Source organism: Dermochelys coriacea, chromosome 14, assembly GCF_009764565.3.
Source record: "Dermochelys coriacea isolate rDerCor1 chromosome 14, rDerCor1.pri.v4, whole genome shotgun sequence".
Taxonomy (NCBI): Eukaryota; Metazoa; Chordata; order Testudines; family Dermochelyidae; genus Dermochelys; species Dermochelys coriacea.
In genome coordinates, this window is record NC_050081.1 from 29,281,340 (window position 1) to 29,300,809 (window position 19,470).

Here is a 19,470-nt window from a genome sequence, read left to right on the forward strand (position 1 = left end):
GACATGGCTGGAGGCTACTGAGAAATATCTGCCTTGTGTGATAGGTAGGTGCTGTGAACTGTGAAAGCCAGGGGGAGATCCTCAGTGATGGCTGAGTGGCAAAAGTAGAGGGACTTTCTGAATGTTATGAACAGCCAAAGATGGACCTCTACAAGTAGTCAGGAACAAGGTCAGAGATGTGATGGGCTCCTACTTTGATGTCAGAGTGTAGTGGTAGAAAAATGAATATCCTGTAACCAAGGAAATGAATGCAGTGTGTTTGTGTGAAGATTTTATTAATAATTCATATTATTAGAAAAGTCATGTTTCTTAATGGATCTTTTTCAGTTGATGATACTTGGTAAACTCTTTATTGATTTCACATTACACAGTGCAACCCTCAGACCAATGGAGCTGTGGAGGAACATGCCCAAAGTGCTGAGTGCACATATAGCTGTGCTGATAGGCTCACAACAATGTCTGGTGGAACCTCTTCTCTTTGTCTTAGCGAGTGGAATGGTGCGGCAGGGCCTGCCATTTCAGGGAGCAAAAGGGGGATCCCCATGCCTTGTATTCTTCACAGGCTGCAGGACATGACTAGGCGGGGGTGCTGGCTGTGAACATAGCTCCACAGAGCTCTCCAGTAGAGCTGTTTCCCTCTGCATCACATTCAGCATCTTTTCCTGCCTGTCCTTTCCTTTGTCCATGTGTTCCCTTGGGAGGAGGTGGCAGGATCGTAATTTCATGTGCACCTCTACAGTTCATCCTTACACTGGAGAATGTTACCCTGAAGTGAGTTCCCAAGAGGCAGGGAAGGGTCTTGATCCCAAAGGCAGTGGGGGATACCAGGAAGAGATGCAGTCCTGATCTTTATCAAGATGGTCCCTTGCTCCCAGATAGTGCAGGAGAGGAAGGAAAGTACCACTTGTACTGCAACCTAGAGAAGGCTACGTTGCCTTGCACTGTGCATGCCAAAGTACAGCCCTCCTTATACCTTAAATTCTTTTTCATAACACCTACACAAGCACAAAGAGCACTTCAAAATAAATTTTGAAACTGGTCTGAACCCACAATGTTTACACTGTAGCCACACATACCCTGTTTTTTATGCATTAGGAAATATATCTATAGGAGGAGAGAGGGATGCAGACATGCTGCTGGCAATGTCTGCTGCAGGCACCACCCCCCCACAGCTCCCATTGGCTGGGGGAGAGGGACAGAAATATCATCACTAGTCACCGGGCAGAGTCAGCCATGGAGGCAGCACCATTAGTTGCCAGTGTCAGGCAAGAGTTAGAATTTAGCTAACAGCTAAGACAGAAACCACAGATCAAGCAGGAATGCTTCAGCCAAGGACACTGACAACCGTAAACAATTGATAAACTTGTATGGTCAATGCCCGCCCAGTAACTCAGGTCTTAGAACAAAACAAACCCTCCCTTCACAGCCCACTGGATATCTGTAAGCACTCATCCCTACCCCACCCTGCCTCTTTCCCCCACACAAGGTAGCCTTAGATGCTTTATGCAATCAGAATGACCTCTATACATATGTACAGTTCCTATTTTTATCTTTATTCAGGGTTCTCTCTTGACTTGTAACAATGTCTGTTTCTGTACGTACAGATAAATACAAATTAGTTGATAAGAGAATGTATATAACTGGCCACTATGGCACCATATTATTTTCTAAGCTGTTTATCAGTCTTCTGGAACAGTGAATAACATACTTCTGCAGTATGGTCTGTGCTTGCCTGATTCTTGGGGAAAAGAATCTTTTTGCCTAAGGCCAGGTAGAGTCAGCCATGGAGGCAGGATCACTTTTTTCCCACAATGAATTTTAACAAGTAAAAATACCGAACACAGCTACCTGACACTCACCTTGCTGCAATCCTGACAGTTTTAACTGCTCAGTCACTGAGGCCAAACATCAACAAAATGACAGAATTGAAGTGTTGCCAGGTGTCTGGCAAACACTAAAAACTCTCTGGCAGGCGAAGAATTGTACAAAGCTGTATGACAGTTTTATTATTTCTAAGGAATTCAGAATAAATACAATATAAATGTTTTTTTCTGAACACCATCTTCAGTGACATTATTGGCCCCCTAGCAGGATTTGAGGACTGGCGCTGGCCCTACGGTAAATTGAGTTTGAGACCTCTGATCTATAGCCTCATTTGTGCCATTAGCCTCCTACTATAGTATGTGTTTTCAAATGTAAAGGGAGGTAAAAGCACAGGGTGCTGATCATACTGTGAAACAAAGGACTTCGCTATTGCTTTTGCTCTTTCTCTGGCTGCTGCTACAATAATTGTGCCAGCCCTGCAATGGGCCTGCATTTTTTAAACCAATACAGTACCACTGTTTTGAACAAGGTCAGAGGAAGGCTGCAGTGCACGTGAAGGGAAGGGGAGCACCAAGCAGCACTAGAAAGTGGGTGGTGGGGCTTCATATTTGCTCAATTTGGGATCTGATATTTCAGGGAAATAAGCCCTTCAGAGTTTAAAGTGTCCAAAGTCAACACCATTTTGAGCACATTGCGGATTGGGGTGAGGGAAAACAAGGAGAGGCTGATAGTTCACATCCCTTGAACATGGCAGCACCCAGCCAGTACCCAGAACAATGTGGGTCAAATCCCCCTGTAGAGGTGTATTTCAACACAGCGCATAACATTGAGTGGTGAAGCTCCCCTCTGCAGCAGTTTCAGGCTGGTCCCCTCCTGGATTTCAGGGGCATCTCCAGCACCTAGGGCTCTGGCTTGGGCATGCTGAAGAGATTGGCTCTCTGAGAACATCTCCTCATGGGTGGGGTCAGGACTCAATTCAATTTCTTTTGTGGTTGGCTCCAAACTACCCAGAGCCTCACGCTGGTGTTCAGTGGGTTTCTTATTTCTAAAATCCAGCCCCACTCCTCATAGCATGGCAGGTATTGGGCACATTGCCAGAGGTCCTCTTCTCTTCCCTGTGTTCTTGTAGCACCATTGGAGATGCAGCTGTGGCCAGGGAGCGATCTGGCATGTGCTCTGCCAGTTACTTATAGGTAGTGACATTCTGGTGACACTTGTTCAGAGGGACTGGATGTGCTTCTCTTCCCAGAGGGCAAGGCAGGCCAGGAGCACCAGATGGGACCACCAAAACAGCAGAGATGTACACACCACAAAGCTACTTTTGGTGCAAAAACTACCTGTTTTGCTGACAAAATAAAACCACCTCACTGAGAGACACAGAGCTTTTTGTGGCCAAGTTAAAGAGACAAAGCATCAGCATAGATGCTGCCAGTATGTCACCATAACTGGCCTCCCCCCAGTATCCCACAATGCCTGCCGTGACCAGTCCACTGCCCTGCATTTCAGCTACACAGGCATGCACCCCTCCCCTTCTAAAGCTCCAGGAAGTTCTGAAACTCTAGAGCTTACATAGCTACTATCCAGCTGAGCATGCAGCTCCCAGCAGCAAAACTGCAAACACGCTCCTGCCTGGACTACTGGGGAGGGGTGGATCATTGGAGGGAATCACAGAATCATTAATGTGGAATCCTGCTCTCCCCAGCCCTAGAAGCACAGTGGCTGGCAGGTAGGCAGGGTGGGCTGCTGCAGCAGGGGGAGAGACTTGTGTTGTGCTGAGGCAGGGGTTGATGAATGCAGGATGGGGGGGTCCCCCTCCCCCATCCCCACTTCAGAATTGGTTGCTCAGATTGCTGTCCAAACTTAGAGACAGCATGAAAACACATTCCCCCAACACACACTTTGTCTCTGTCTCTTCCCCCCCTCACACACACACACACACACACACACACAACCCCTCCACCCCACACACTTCAGTTGAAAAGCATCTGGCAATCTAATAGGATGCCCATGGAACAATGGTACTGAGAAATCTGCATTATGTGATGCTGTACCTGATCTATGAGGCATTGCAAACCCTTCCCAAAGCACCGTGCAGCCAGCTGTGCAGTGGGATAGACACAGTGCATGGCTCTCTGTGTCAATGCAAGAGCTGCTAGTATGGATGCGCTCTGCTGACACAAGGAGCACAGTGTGGACATGCAACAGCAGTTTAATTAAAGCAGCATAACTTTTGTCTACATATACTACAGGGTTTTGTTGACAAGATTCATAAAAGGGTGCACGTGAGATGCATCATCTGGTCAAGATGACTCCAGAGCAGTAGAGCGCACAGAGGTAAACGCAGGCTGACCTGGGTGCGAAGCAATGCAATGGGAGGACTGCCAGAAGTGGTATAGAGGTAGTCCAAACAAACCTTATACCGGTAGAACTAAGGAGTACAGTATCACCACCTCCAAAGAGGATTCATTGAAGTGGGATAAGACAGCAGATAAATAAATAAAATAATTTCTGCTTGAGAACTCAATACAATTTATGCCAAAATAGCTGAAGTTATAACGAGGCTTGACAGAATTCTATTTTTATTTTTCATCATTTCTACATTCTACCCACCAAGACAACAGAAGAATTTCCACCTACATGTTTTTGTAAGTCCATTAATACAGCCATGTGGACACTCAGCACTTTGGGCATGTTCCTCCCCAGGCATTACATTTACATTATGCTATGTTAAATCAATAGCATTTATCAACTGAAAAATTGCATTGAGCAGCAGCTCCCCTTTCCTTAACATTGATTATCAATACAATTCATACACAAACGCATTGCCTTCATTTAACTGGCTACAGAACATTCGTTTTCCACCACTACATTCTGACATCAAAGTAAGAGCACAACATGTCCCTAACCACTGGGGGCACCTTGTAGCTGTTCACAATACACAGGAAATCCCTCTATCTCCCCCTGACTTTCACAGATGTTGTGCAAAACACAGCAACCACCTATCAAGTGAGACAGAGATTGCTCAGCAGCCTCCAGCCTTCTCAGGAGGTTCCTCCTCCTTCCCTTCAGTCTTCCAAACGCCCATTTCACTGGACTAGCTGCTCAGTGTGTAGTTAAACAGCTCCTTTTCCTGGCCAAGGGGCCAGGAAAATGGTTCATAAGCCAGGAAGGCAGTGGATAAACTGGCTCTGGAAATGACAGGAGTAGGGGTAGTAAGGGGTTGGATGGCAGGTGATTTTCAAAGTAAAAACCAAAAAAAGTATAAAAATTCATAATTGGGAGAAACCATTAATAAGATGGATTTATTAAATGAATTGCTTCTCATATGACTATTTCAGGAAAACCAAACCAACACATTAGAATGATTGATTATGGATATTAATGAGACTGCAGCGGATCAAAATTGGTGATGAATCCTGGTCACGTGCTACCTGAGGCACGTTGTGCATATGCTAAAAAGAATGAGACTGCAATCCAGGAGTAAAATCCACTTAAAAATGAACAAAGGATTCTGCTTCCTTTACACTAATGTACAGCCCAAAACAAAAAACAACTGAACTCAAGTTTAAAATAGGGAAACATTTATTTAAGTAATCAAAACTGATTGAAGAAACCAACAAAAAATTAAATCCACAAGGATTATCCAAATGAGACACCAACTGAAAAAAGGTAAATAACACAAATGATACAATATATGAAGTCTTAAAATAACGTCTTAACCAACATGAAATTATAAAATAGAATAACTTCTGATACTAACAAGCATCAACAGTTCCCCCCCAACCAAATAAAATTCCCTTGTAGCTAAGTATTATCAACAGAATGTAACAGCTAATCTTAAAGAAAAAACATTTCAGATAACCATGTATAACCTCAGTGAAGTAACTGGATTACAAACTCTATAATTCAACTTGATATTAAAATTTTTAAACTCTAAACAAATTTGGATGAAACTAGATAGGTTGAAAAGTACAGCAACACTGAAAATAGTCTAGACAGCACAAAATCTACCAAATCCATTATTACTACTTTTATTTCTGTCTTAAGGTAGCATTGTGAAGTTAAGCATGATTTAAGGCAAATTCGCAAGTCATATGATCACTACAGCTCGAAATTCAGCAGTGTTTCGACACATGTATCTAGTTGGAAATAGTTACAATGACATATAATAAATGGGGTACAAGAGTCACCAATTTGATTATTATACAACAATGCAGATGAGAGAGGATTAGCTTTGGTTTGGTGGAGTTAATAGGCAATTTTACAAGGGTGAAAGTTCAGAAAGCAGTTTGATTAACCAAGGTATTCAAATTAAAGTTAGTCAAAGAGACTGAGGGAGTTTTCTTAGAAAGTCGAAAGGCAGTATATTGCAGGGAGATCCTGGTATTTGAGTTAACTGGCAGCAGGGGGGCAGAGATTATTAAAGGTAATTCCATACACCAATAGGTAAACATTGTAACATTCAAATATAGAAAGAACTATCACAAGTACCCTGCTTCTGGTATATAAAATTGACAAATGTAAAATAAGAACTAGTTAAATTCCTACTCCAAGATTGGGAAAAGGTTTGTGTGGAGTGTAAAATATACACACAACACAACTGAAGTTAGCACAATATTATTCTAAAGTTTAGAACATACACAAATAAAGACTGATGTGAGATTTTGAAGTTAGAAGATGACTTCTCTTGCTCACACACAGTGTAATGTTACAAGGGTGAGAGATCGAAGGATGCTTCTCTCACCAGCACTTAATTCTCACTCACATGCAAAAACCGCATAGCTGGAGGTGCTGAGGGAAAAATCCAGGGAAGAGCAGAACAGTGATTAACAAAGTTGCTAGTTCTTAGTAACACTTCATGATAGGACTTGAGCTGAAACAAGACAACAAAGATACAGTAACACAATCAGCACAGCTGAGATTTAGTTATGTCCTCATCAAACCAAAAATTTGAAGGGTAGCTCTTTTAAGCAGTAAGCCAGATAATTTAGTAAGCCAAGTTAAGTGCATCTGTGCTGGTGTGAACAATAAGTCTGGCAGCTACAGGTTACAGCATGTCGTTTAAAGCAGCCAAAATCTGCAATGTTGTCAGATTCAAACCCTATCTTACTCTAGTTATGTCCTTTAAGGCTCTGTTTCTTTGAAGCACGGAAAATCCCTATGGAATTGTAGCAGCAAGCTTTGATTTCCTAAATCTTTCTGCACTTTTAAGCAGGTGCAATTTCTCACCCTTCCTTCTGCTGTTCAGCATACAGCCTTCTTTGTGGTGAGTGGTGGGACTTAGGATCTTACGATCATTGGAGAAGGGGGATTGGATCCAGAGTCACCCACTTTATAGGTGGATTCTCTGGCCCCCAGGCTGTGGAATCATTCTTACTCTGGCCCAATGATTTCTTAAGTATTTATATACAGTGGAACTGCTTCGCTAGGAGAGACAAGGAGACGCTCGCATCAGAATATCCCATGTCTTGGTAGTTCAGCCACTCTCCTGAGAAGTGCAAGATCCCTGTTCAAATCCCTTTGCCTCAGCAGGTAGTGGGGGGACATGAACTAGGTGTCTCCCACATCCTGGGTGAATAAAATAACCATGAAGCTAAAGGTTATGAAGGAGCTCCTCCATCTGTTTCCTCGCCAGCTGGGTTGTGTGGAGATAGATGGCCTCTGAATAGGACTTCTGTATCAGACCCCATTGGCAGAGGAACATCTAACTTCCCCATGTAACTTTAAGGAAGAAATAGGCACCTATCGCCATAAAAAGGATGGGGCTTAGAAGATTCCTCTCCTGGTGGCATCCTCCACTGGGCAGCTTAAGTGGCTTCCCACCTAGTATGCTGGGTTCTGTGCCAAGATTGCTTTTAAAAAGCAAAGTTTCATTGATGTTTTGGGTTTTCTTTTAAAGACTTTTATTGTTGTTGGGGTTTTTTTAAATGAAGTTGCACCCTGACGGTTTTTTGCTTAATTCTAAATGACTTGAAAATCAAAAAAGGAATCCTATAAAAAGTGGAAACATGGTCAGATTAATAAGTAGTACAAAAGAACAGCTCAAGAACATAGAGACAAAAGCAGAAAGGCTAAGGCGCAAAATGAGTTACACCTGGCAAGGGACAGAAAAGTCCATAAGAAGAGGTTTTTTAAATACATTGGAAGCATGAGAAAGACAACAAAAAGTGTGGGCACTCTATTTAGTAGGAAGGAGAGCAACAATAGGTGCTTAATGCCTATTTTCCTTTAATCTTCGCTAAAATGATCAATGATGACCAGATACTTAAACACAATTAATATTGACAACGAGGGGGAAGGAAAGCAAACCAAAATAGGGTAAAACCAGGTTAAATAATATTTAGATAAGTTATATGTATTCATGTCAGCAGGCCCTAATTAAATTAATCCCAGGGTACATAAAGAACTAGCTGAAGCAATCTCCAAGTCATTAGCAATTCTCTGAGAATTCCCGGAGGACAGGGAGGTCCCAGAAGACTGGAGAAGGGCAAATATGGTACCTATCTTTAAAAAAAAGGAACAAGAAGGACCTGGGAAATTATAGTTCAGTCAGCCTATCTTCACCAGATGGAAAGATACTGGAGCAAAGTATTAAACAATCAATTTGTAAGCACCTGGGGGATAATAGGTTATAAGGCATAGTCACAATAGATTTGTCAAGAACAAATCATGCCAAACCAACTCAATTTCCTTCTTTGATAGGATTACTGACTTAGTGGCTGGGAGGAAGCAGTAGACATGTTATAACCCGATTTTAGTAAGGTTTTTGACACAGTTCCATATGACATTCTCATAGGCAAACTAGGGAAATGTGGTCTAGAGGAAATTACTATCAGGTGGGTGCACAACATGTTGAAAGACCATACTCAAAGAGTAGTTATCAATTGGGAGATTGTATCTAGTGGGTTCCCATCAGGGTCAGTCCTGGGTCCGGTACTGTTCAATATTTTAATTAATGACCCGATAATGCAGTAGAGAGTATGCTTATAAAATTTGCAGATGATAGCAAGCTAGAAGGGGTTCCAAGCACTTTGGAGGACAGGTTTAAAATTCAAAGTGACCTTGACAAATTGGAGAATTGGTTTGGATTCAACAAGATGAAATTAAATAAAGACAAGCGCATAGTACTTCACTTAGGAAGGAAAAATCAAATGCAGAACAATAAAATGGGAAACAACTGTGTAAGTGGTAGTACTACTGAAAAGAACCAGGGTGAAAGGGGGGGGGGGGCTCAGAGGAGAGCAATAAAAATGATTAAAGGTTTAGAAAACCTGACCTATGAGTAAAGATTTTAAAAATGAGCATAGTCTTGATAATATGTTAAGAGCTGTTATAAAGGGGATGGTGAACAATTTTTCTCCACATCCACTGAAGGTAGCACATGAAGTGTTGGGCTTAATCTGTAGCAAGGAAGATTTAGAAAGTTTTTCCTAATATCTCACCTAAATATAAGGGGTTATTAAGCTCTTCAATTGGCTTCCAAGGGAGGTCGAGGAGTCCCTATCATCGGAAGCTTTTTAAAAAAAAAAAAAAAAAAAAAAAGTTGGACAAACACCTGTCAGGGATGGTGTAGGTTTACTTGGTCCGCTGGCCACAGAGCAGGGGGCTGGACTTGATGGTCCCTTCCAGCCCACCCCTGCATTTCTACAATTTTATGAGAAAGGGGTTTTTTTCCCCCTCCAGGTTTTTTTGTTGGGCTTTGACTATGCTCCTCCTCCTGCCCAGCATGATTGACGAACACCTGTTCTGCAACTCTCAGTCATTTCTGCCTGGCAGCCAAAGGACTCATCATTTCTTTTAAAAGTGAGCAGAGGAACTTGATTAGCAATTCCACTTTTTATTTTTTAAGATTATAAATTTAACTGATGGGTTTGTTGTGGCTATTTGAAGAGCAAGATTTTTTTCCTTATTTCAGAATCGGTAATGGTTTGGAATGGTTTCAGTACAGGTTAGGTTTCAGATGGGTTTAGTTTCCCTTCCTGCAGCTGGGCTATTACTATTCCTTCTTGCATATTATTAAAAATCCTTCTGATTATCTGATGGCCCAGGTAAGAGAGAGGGAGCTTTAAATTATGGGAAGAACATTTCTTGTCCTGCAGCATTTAGAAAGACAATTTCACTTTCTTTTGGAAGTCAAGGATGTTGTTCCCCTGAGCAAACAGCATCCACACCCCACTGGGAATCATAGCCAGGTGTGAGTCAGATGTATAAGGGTGGTGGTGGTGCTGGTGTGTGGAGATAAGGGGTACATGGGGAGGTATGTGTGAGGGAGGGGGCGGGGGGAGTGCAACAAACAAATCTCATCACAACATGGGAATCTTATCTCAGCCTCTTGGTCTACACGTGTTTCAGGCATGTGATTTCATTCTCTGCTTTAATAACTAACTATTGCAGGTCCTTATTACAGGGCCACTCGAGCCTGCCCTGACCCTTTGAGATTCATGGGTCTCAATAGAGGTCTTATACACATGGCCCATTCCTAGGTGTTGTGTCCTGTGTAGATTCTCTGATGTGTAATGAGGTTTGAGCTTTCACCAAAGCCTTTCCCACATTTAGCTCACTTATAGGGTCTCTCTCCACCACATGGGTTCTCTGATGCTTAATCAGGGTTGATTTCCGACTGAAGCTTTTCCCGCAGTCAGGGCAATTATAGGGTCTCTCTCCTGTGTGGATTCTCTGATGTTGAATAAGGTTGGAACTTTGACTGAAGCTTTTCCTGCACTCATTGCATTTGTAGGGTCTGTCCTCAAGGTGGGTGCTCTGATGATTACAAAGGGCTGAGCTGCTACAGAAGCTTTTCCCACAGTGAAGACACTCATAGGGTCTCTCTCCACTGTGGATTCTCTGATGTTTCCTAAGGGCTGAGCTCGCATTGAAGCTTTTCCCACATACGGGGCATTTAAAGGGTTTCTCAGCCATGTGGATTCTCTTGTGAGTAACAAGAGTTGACTTCAGTCTGAAGCTTTCCCCGCAGTCAGGGCAATTATAGAGTCTCTCTCCCATGTGAATTCTCTGATGTGTATAAAGGTTTGAGCTTTGACTAAAGCTTTTCCCACATTCACTGCATTTGAAGGGTTTCTCTCCTGTGTGAGTTCTCTGGTGACTAGTAAGGTGTGCACTGTGACCGAAGTTTTTCCCACACTCAGCGCAGGTATAGGGTTTCTCTTGTGTGTGGATTCTCTGATGTGATAGAAGGGTTGATCTACGACTGAAACTTTTCCTGCACTCGAGACATTCAAAGGGTTTCTCTCCTGTGTGGATTCTCTGATGTGACAGAAGGTTTGAACTCTGATTGAAGCTTTTCCCACAGTCAGAACACTTATAGGGTTTCTCTCCTGTGTGGATTCTCTGATGCTGAATAAGGTTGGAGCTCACACTGAAGCTTTTCCCACATACGGGGCAGTCATAGGGTCTTTCTCCTGTGTGAGTTCTCTGATGCAATAGAAACTTTGAGCTCACACTGAAGCTTTTCCCACACTCATTACATTTATAGGGTTTCTCTCCCATGTGGATTCTCTGATGGTGAATAAAGGTTAAGCTCTGACTGAAGCTTTTCCCACAATCACTGCACAAGTAGGGGCTCTCTCCAGTGCAGATTCTCTGTTGAACAGTTTCTTTGATTTTCTTGATGCCTCTGCTCTTGTGAGTGGATTTACCCAATCTCTCCTCTGAGTGGTTTCCCTGCTTCCTTTCTGGTCTGCGCTGAATTTCACAGGCTTCTCCCTGCTCAGGACTCTGAGAAACATCAGATCTTCCCGATACCATCCCTTGTGGTTCCACTCGTTCAGGACTTTCCTGCTGAGGATTCTCCTCCTCATTCTCATTCACCATCCCATCACCTGCTGGGACAGAGCAAATCCAGACAGGAGTCAGTCCCTGTTCCAGGGACAGGGAACCTCAGAAAGGGGAGAACAAACCCAATAACTGCTGGGGAGATTGAATCACCAGGAGCTGAATCCTGCTCCCACCATACCCTTCCCCATAAGAGGGGACCCATCCTTCCTCCACATCCTATGAGCATAGATGAAGGGTCAGACAAGTTTGAGGAAAATGCATATGTGACGTCCTTCAGGATGATAGAATAACTGATTTATGAGTAAGTTTAACAGATTCCTCACCTGTATGGGGGTCTCTCAGAATCTCCCTTTCCTCATAGTCCCAGAGATCAGAAATGCACAGCCTCTCCCCTCGTTCCAGCTGGGAGATCACGTCAGGTTTGGAAACTGGGAATCCTGCTTGGCAGAGGGGGTGAGAAAACAAGTGTTGATCTTGGTCATTAAGCTCAGGGCTGTTATTACTTCCAAACCAAGGATCTGAGCAGCCCACCCAGAAAGGCTTCTTCCTCTCCCTATCCCTAACCCTACGGGGACTGCGTTATAAATCATACAAGATCCTATGATCCGCAGCTCTGGAGCAAGGGTTCACCCACTCTGCCTTGGGAATGGCCCTGACTTATTCCCTGAGGAGCTGAGCGGAGTTGCTACACTCTGAAGTTACCTGGGGTACGACTTAGCCTCCATCATTTACAGGCACGTCTCCCCCCCCACACACCCATATATCTCTTCTCAACACAAGGCAGAACAGGAGGATATACTCAGACCATCAACTCTTTGATATGGGGACTCTCTCCTACTCTTCATCCATGCAGCACAGGTGTCACCTGATTGGGGACCCTAGATTCTCCCCCAGTGATAAGCTATTCAGAAATAAACAGAGGAACCACCACCCAGCACCTGGAAAAAGATCACTATTCACCTGCTCCCTGTCCAATGCAGAGAGCAAAGAGCCTCCTCTCATGAGTCATGATGGTCCAGCACAAGGGCCCCCATACGCTTGCTGATCAACTGTCATTCAGTCTTTCCCCATTATCCATAAGACCCGATCAGCACCTGCTGGGGCCCGGCTGGCTCACACCTCAGGCCTGGTATTGGCTTTTCCTACCCCCTTAGCGTGCGCCATACACCTCAGACCCAGGGAGGACAGCTTTGGCTGTGGAGTAGACATTCTCCTCCCACCTTGGCTCAAGTCACAGGATCATAGAAATGTGTTGCTGAAAAGAACAGCAAGAGCTCATATGTCCCAGCCCCGTGCATTGAGACAGAACCAGGTATCCAAAGACCGACCCTGACAGATGTTTGTCTATCCTGTTCTTAAAAGCAACTAGTGACCGGATCTTTGTCTGCACTCGCAATTGTATGACAAAACTTTTGTCTTTCAGAGGCGTTAAACACCCCCACCACCCGAAAGACAAAAAAGTTTTGTCATGACAAGTGCCAATGTGAACAGAGCACTCCTGCTGACAAAGCAAATGCCGCTCATTGGGGGTGGAAGTTTTTTTGTCGGTAGGAGAGCTGACAAACAGCAGCTACACTGCATAACTTTTAGCGGCAGGGCTGTGGCAACACAGCCATGTCGCTAAAAGCTGTGTAGTGTAGACAAAGCCTTGGATTTCACAACTTTCCTTGTTAACCTGTTCCATTACCTAACTGTCCTTACAGATAGAAAGTTTTTCCTAATATCAAACCTAAATCACCCTTGCTGCAGGTTAAGCCCATCACTTCATTTCCTATGTTCTGTGAACATGGAAAACAATCGATCACCTTCCTCTTCATAACACACCTTCCCACATTTGAAGGCTGGTATCAGGTCTCCCACTCGGTCTTCTTTTCTCAAGACTAAACATGTCCACTTCTTTTTTGCCTTTTCTCATAGGTCAGGCTTTTGAAACCTTTCATAATTTTTTTTGCTCTCCTCTATACTCTCTCCAATGTGTCCACATCTTTCCAAAAGAGAGACACCCAGAAGTGTCCACAGTACTCCAAATGAATCCTAATCAGTGCCAAGTAGGGAGGGACAATTACCTACAGTGTCATACATATGACATTAAATACAGCCTAGCATGATATTAGCCTTTTTTGCAATTACATCACATTGTTGGCTCATATTCAATTTGTGATCCACTATAACTCCCAAATGCTTTTCTACAGTACGACTTCCTGGCCAGTTATTGCACATTGTGTATTTGTGCATTTGATTTATCCTTCCTCAGCACAACACTTTGGATTTGACTTGATTTATTCTTGACAAATCCATGTTGACTATTACTTATCCACTAGGTGCTTACACATTGATTGTTTAATAGTTTGGTTCAATGTTTAGAACCAAATAGTTTGGTTCAATGAAGGTATCAAAGTTAGGCTGATTGGCCTATAATTCGCAAGTCATCTTTCTTCCCCCTTTTAATGACAATTACTATGCTTGTCCTTCTCCAGTCTCTGGGACCTCACCTGTCCTCCATGAATTCTCAAAGATAACTGTTAATAGTTCTGAGATTGCTTCAGCTAGTTCCTTAAGTACCCCAGGGTGAATTTTGTCAGTCCCCGATGACTTAAAGAATATTTAAGTAAGTTAGATGTATTCAATCTGTTCTTTCTCTACTCTGTCTTGTGTTCCTTCCCCCTTGTTTTTGATATTAGTTCTATTAAGCATCTGGTCAACATTAATTTTTTTTTTTATTACACTAAACACTAAAGGAAAATAGGAATTAACAACTCAGCCTTCCTGATGTTATCATTTTTATCTCTCTTTCCCCTCCAAGTAGTGGGTCTACACTGTCTTTCGTTTTTCTCTTGCTCCTCATGTATTTACAGGACCTCTTTTCATTGCCTTTTATGTCCCTTGCTATTTGTAGCTCATTTTGTGCCTCCGACTTTTTAATTTTCTCGCTACATGCCTCTGCTGTTATTTCATACTCATCCTTAGCAAGTTGTCCATGTTTCCACTTTTTGCAGGATTCCTTTCCAATGTGTGTGTCATTAAAGACCTCCTGATGCAGCGATATTGGCCCCTTGCTATTCTTCCTATCTTTCTGTATTATTGGGATATGATTTTGTTTTGTAAGTATTGTCTTTTTGAGAAACTGCCAGCTCTCCTGAACTCCTTTTTCCCCTTAGATTTTCTTCCTATGGGACCAAACATACCAAGTTCTCAGAGTTTGTGAAAGTCTGCTTTTTGGAAGAACATTGTCCTTACTCTGCTAATTTCCCTCCTTTTCCTTAGATGCAGGACAGCTCCATCCAAAGAAATGCCACCAAGTGAATCCCCATAGTTCCTGAATCCTCAGGTTCCTAGTCGAGCATCTCTTATAGTTAGTGCTCAAGTCAGATTGGTGCTCGGTGAATAGGGAAGTTTGCTGAATTGGAACTTGACCAAATTTCTGACTAATCTACAGATCTGAAAACAGATTGCCAGATGTAAAGGCCAGAAGGGAGTATTAGGATTATCTAGTCTGACCTCCTGTATGTTAGACAGGTCAGACAACCTTGTGCAGAAATTCCTGCATCAAGCCCGTATCTTGTAGATGAGCTAGACATATTTGTTAGAAAGAAACATCCAAGCTTGATTCAAAGACTCCTAGTGATGGAGAATCCACCACATCCCTGCGTAAGTTACTCCAATGGTTAATTCACCTCACTGTTAAACATCTGCACTTTATGACTGGTCTGAATTTATCCAGCTTCAGCTTCCAGGCACTGGATCTCCTTCTGATTTTGTCTGCTAGATTAAGGAGTCTTGTGCTGTCAGAAATCTCCCTCTGTAGATACCTAAGGCTTCTGTTCAAAATATTGCTTAATCTTCTCCTGGATAAATTCAATATACAGAGCTCTTTAAGTCTCTCGCTCTAAGGCACATTTTCCAAATTTGAAATCATTCTTGTGGCACTTTTATGAACCCTTTGCCAATTTGTGAATATTCTTCTAACCTCCCTGGGCTGTCCCCCAACATTCACATAGTATATCAATAGACTCACAGAATACTCTCAGACCACCAATTACTTCATATACCCTCCCTCAGCCACAGAGCATAGCCCCTCTCAGTGCGAGGAACCATCATGGCCAAGAAGAGACACCAGGACCAACATCCTCCTTCCAAGAACTCAGTACCTTGGCAGAAGAGGTAGCTCTAGAGACACTAATTGCAACCAGCCTCATGACTCTGGTCCGTGGCCTTCCTGACAGGTAGAAGAGTCTGGAACATCTGGGAACTCCAGCTAACATATCTGGCTCAGGCAGAATGCAGTCAAGATAGAGAAAGTGCACTTAAAAATCTTGGTTCTGGGAAGAATAGCACCATCAACATGTCCCTCAATCTTCTGTCTTGTGGGAAGGGACAGTATCACAGACACACGATTTAGGGACTAACAGGGCTGATCGTCACAGAAATATGGGGAGGCCAATTAAGAATCCTGAAGAGAAGCTGACCCAGATGCTTCTGAGACCCCACAGTTTCTAATACCCAGTGGGACAGGAATCCTTACCCAGTGAGGTCACAGTCTCATAATTCTCCTGCATAACATCCCTGTAGAGGGCTCTCTGACCTACGTCTAGCAGGGTCCATTCTTCCTCAGAGAAATACACAGCCACCTCCTTGAATGTCACCGCCTCTGCTACAGCCATTTTCCTTCTTCTCTCTCCGTGGATGGGATGAACTAGAGCAAATGTGGATTTTATTCTGAAGCCTGTCAGAGTGAGAAGGGTAATAGGGAAGGTTTTAGAAGGGGTTTAATCCATGACACACCCCAGTTTCCCCCAGACTTCTTCCCTGCCAACAGACACTCTAGACTCTGTCATCCTCGAGAATGCTTGAGCCAAGACACTAAAAAACAAAACAAAACAACCCAAAGTTTAGTCCCAAATCCATAGTCAAGTCTCTCAATAAGTAGCCTGCATTTTAAGAATGTTGAGCCCAATGACCTGCATTTGTCTAAAGTATATTGGTCAGAAAAGCATCCAGCGTTTATTTGAAGACATCAAGAGATGGAAAAGCCACCACTTCCCTTGGTCATTTGTTCCAGTGGTTAATCACTTTCACCCTGTGGGGTGGGAGAGTCTAGCCCAAGCCAAGAAGTCTAGATAGCAATGAAACAGCCCTGTTACCAGAGTCCCATGAGCCCATGTAGGCTAGCACAGGCCAGCTACGGGTTTTTCTTTTGCTGTGTAGACATACCCTCTGTGGCTCTAAAGCTGGTCTCTCTCATGAACAGAAGTTGGTCCAATAATATATTGCCTCACCCACCTTGTCTCTTGAATAGGAATTCACTCTCAGTCAAATGAGAAATTTTTACCTAAATTCTTAAGGGACTAGAATTAGTTTAAAAAATAAAATGGTAAAATTGTAATTTGCTCTTTTCCCAAGCCCCTTCTCAAAAACAAGCTAAGTGTTTTCCCATATCAAACTTTCCAAATAAATTCACCCAGGACAGAGACTCTCTGCTCTAAAATGAGCTTAGGAATTGCCAGACTATGTCAGACCCGAGGCCTGTCTAGTAACTCTTGAGTGTGTTATAAGGAACTGAAAAGGTCTCTTTAGACTAAAACGGTGCAGCCAACACTGTCCATGTCACTGTGCGCTCCAGCTATACTGAAAGAGCAGAATAAAAGCAGCCACTTTGGGGGATCCTCCGACACTGTCCCCAGGGCAGCGCATCCCCCCAGCAGCCCAGGGACCAGGCAGAGGCAAGAACTGGCTTTTCCTGTCCCTGCTCCTCACTTGTCCCAGGAAAGTCAGTCTGCCGGGGCCAGGGAATGAGGCTAGGCTGGGCAGGGCTGGGAGCCGGGAACCAACCTCCCTCCCCACTCATTGCTCCGGCTGCCCCTGCCAGTCTCTGCCCCTGTCTCCCTCCTGCCCCCCTCCCCTCCCCTCGGGCTGGGAGACTCGGTCCCTGGCCCGGCCCGGGCCGTTCGCTCTCCCGGCGCTGGCTCGGCTCCTGCAGGCGCCCAGGGGGGCAGAGCCTGGGGGGCTGGGGAGGGGGGTCAGGGAGGGCAGCAGCTCCGGGACTCTCCGGGGGCAGAGCTGGGGCGAGGAGGGGCCGCTGGTGCAGAGTCACTTTCCTGCCCGGCCCCAGCCCTTCCCCCGGGTCTCCCCCCGCCTCACCTGCAGGCTCCGGCTCAGGGGCTGGTGTCGGCAGAGCCCGGGGCTGCTCCAGCGGCTGGTTCCAGCCCCCGGCGAAAGTCCCCCCGGCTGGGCCCAGCGGGGGGCTAGTGCAGGTCTGTCCCTGCACAAACCCCGCTGGGCAGCAGCGGCTCAGCCCAAACTCCGGGCTCACTACGGAGCTGAAGGCAGCAGTCAGTGTTTGACTCAGGAAGTCCAACCCCCACCTGTGCAGCAGCAAGAGCCAGAGCAACTTCCCCTCCCTCCGCACAAAGCAGCAGTCGGGCGTTACAGTGTTAACCCCTCAGGTGCTGGACGCCAGCCAAAATCCTTCTCTCCTTCCTGCGCCGAGAGAAGCCCCCAGTGTGTAGACACAAAGTCCTAGAGCAATGCGCGCCCTAGTGCCATCCCGGGCTCTTAGAAGCCTCCTGTATGGCTACCTCCTTCAGCCACCCTGTGCTATTTATTTTGCTGTCCCCGCAGGACCTGTGCCCTCCCCCTCGCCCCGACAGAGATGCGGCAGACGCATCAGGTGAGAAACTGCTTCCTGGAGCATTTGCTTCTTTGCTGGACCTATCCGAGGTTGCTCAGTGGCATCTGCTGAAGCTGCTGCCCTCACTCTGCCCTTCCTACCCTCCCAATCTGCTTCCTGCGGCAAGGAAATGGTGCTAAAAGTGGGAGAAAATGAGACGGGAAAGAAGGGGAGAAATCAGGGAGGGGTAAAAAAATGTGTCCAAAGGAGGGGAGAACTGGTGGAGGCAAGAGAAGGAGAAGGGCAGATTAGGAAAAGTCAGGGCAAGGAGCAAGTGCTGTCCTGATTGCCTAGATTGCACTTCCTTTCCTGTAATCCACAGGCTAATGCATTAGCATTATTTATTTTAAATGTTCATATGACTCTTGTTGTTCTTAGTGCACCTTCAGTTCCTTTGGTTAGGACTGCACAGGCAGTGATTTCCCTACACCCCCACCCCCACCCCCCGGAATTTTCCCAACCACCCCCCGCCCAGTTTTGTGAACTAGTTACATGCCGATTTAATGACTGGAAATTTGAATTGAAATTGAAACATTAATACACACTTTAAAAGCATATAAAGTGTATGATAAAATACGTGTATCTGAAAGAGTATAATAGATTTGAAAAAGTATGAACATAGACTAGCTTCCTTATACAGCTGTTGCTTTTATGATCATGTCAGTGCATTTATCTCGGTGATGTTGGCCAACCTAATAATTTCAAATTATGATTTGTAAGCAAAGTCTAAATGAGCTCTCCCTGACAGCTAATGATGGGCTGGGGGGAAAGGCTTCAGGACCAGATTGTATTTACAGTCACACCTAATCTACCTAGGTATCCAGCAAACAGGAGCTGTGTTGCCCAAGTGATAGATTTTGGCTGGGGTTGGGTTACAAATCACTTGAATGTGTGTGTGTGTGGGGGGGGGAGGGGTAATTAAATGTTATTATTTTTATTGTATGAGTAAAGGGCAGTAGAACTGTACTTAGCCTGTGTTAATTGAGGGCATCAAGGGAGAGGGTGGGGACAGGTGTTTTGCTTGATGGTCTGCCTGTGTCACAAGTACGATTTGACCTGCCCCTCTCCATTGTTTAAAGACAGAGCTGATTAGGCTCCATAGAGAGTCTTTTGTTTTGTTAAGTGACTACTACTGCTGAAATCACTGATAAGCAGGTCTAAGTGCTTAGACCTGCTGTGGGAGA

At 44.5% G+C, this 19,470-nt stretch overlaps 2 protein-coding genes and 1 pseudogene across 8 annotated transcripts in view; 1 reads left to right on the top strand and 2 right to left on the bottom strand.

The window, feature by feature from the left end:
* LOC119842762 (zinc finger protein 239-like) overlaps window positions 1–19,470 on the bottom strand; it is a 605,953-nt gene that overhangs the window by 151,851 nt on the left and 434,632 nt on the right. The window contains exon 1 of one of the 4 annotated variants that reach the window (XM_038371289.2): window positions 17,758–17,865. The exons of the other annotated variants lie outside the window; for them this stretch is intronic. The gene's annotated coding sequence lies outside the window, so the exon portion shown is untranslated. Of the gene's footprint in view, window positions 1–17,757; window positions 17,866–19,470 lie in introns of those variants that run through there. 4 annotated transcript variants of the gene reach the window in all.
* The window catches only part of LOC122455421 (zinc finger protein 436-like), a 258,058-nt gene that overhangs the window by 13,367 nt on the left and 225,221 nt on the right, over window positions 1–19,470 (top strand). The window lies entirely within an intron of this gene.
* Window positions 5,393–17,890, bottom strand: LOC119842752 (annotated as a pseudogene).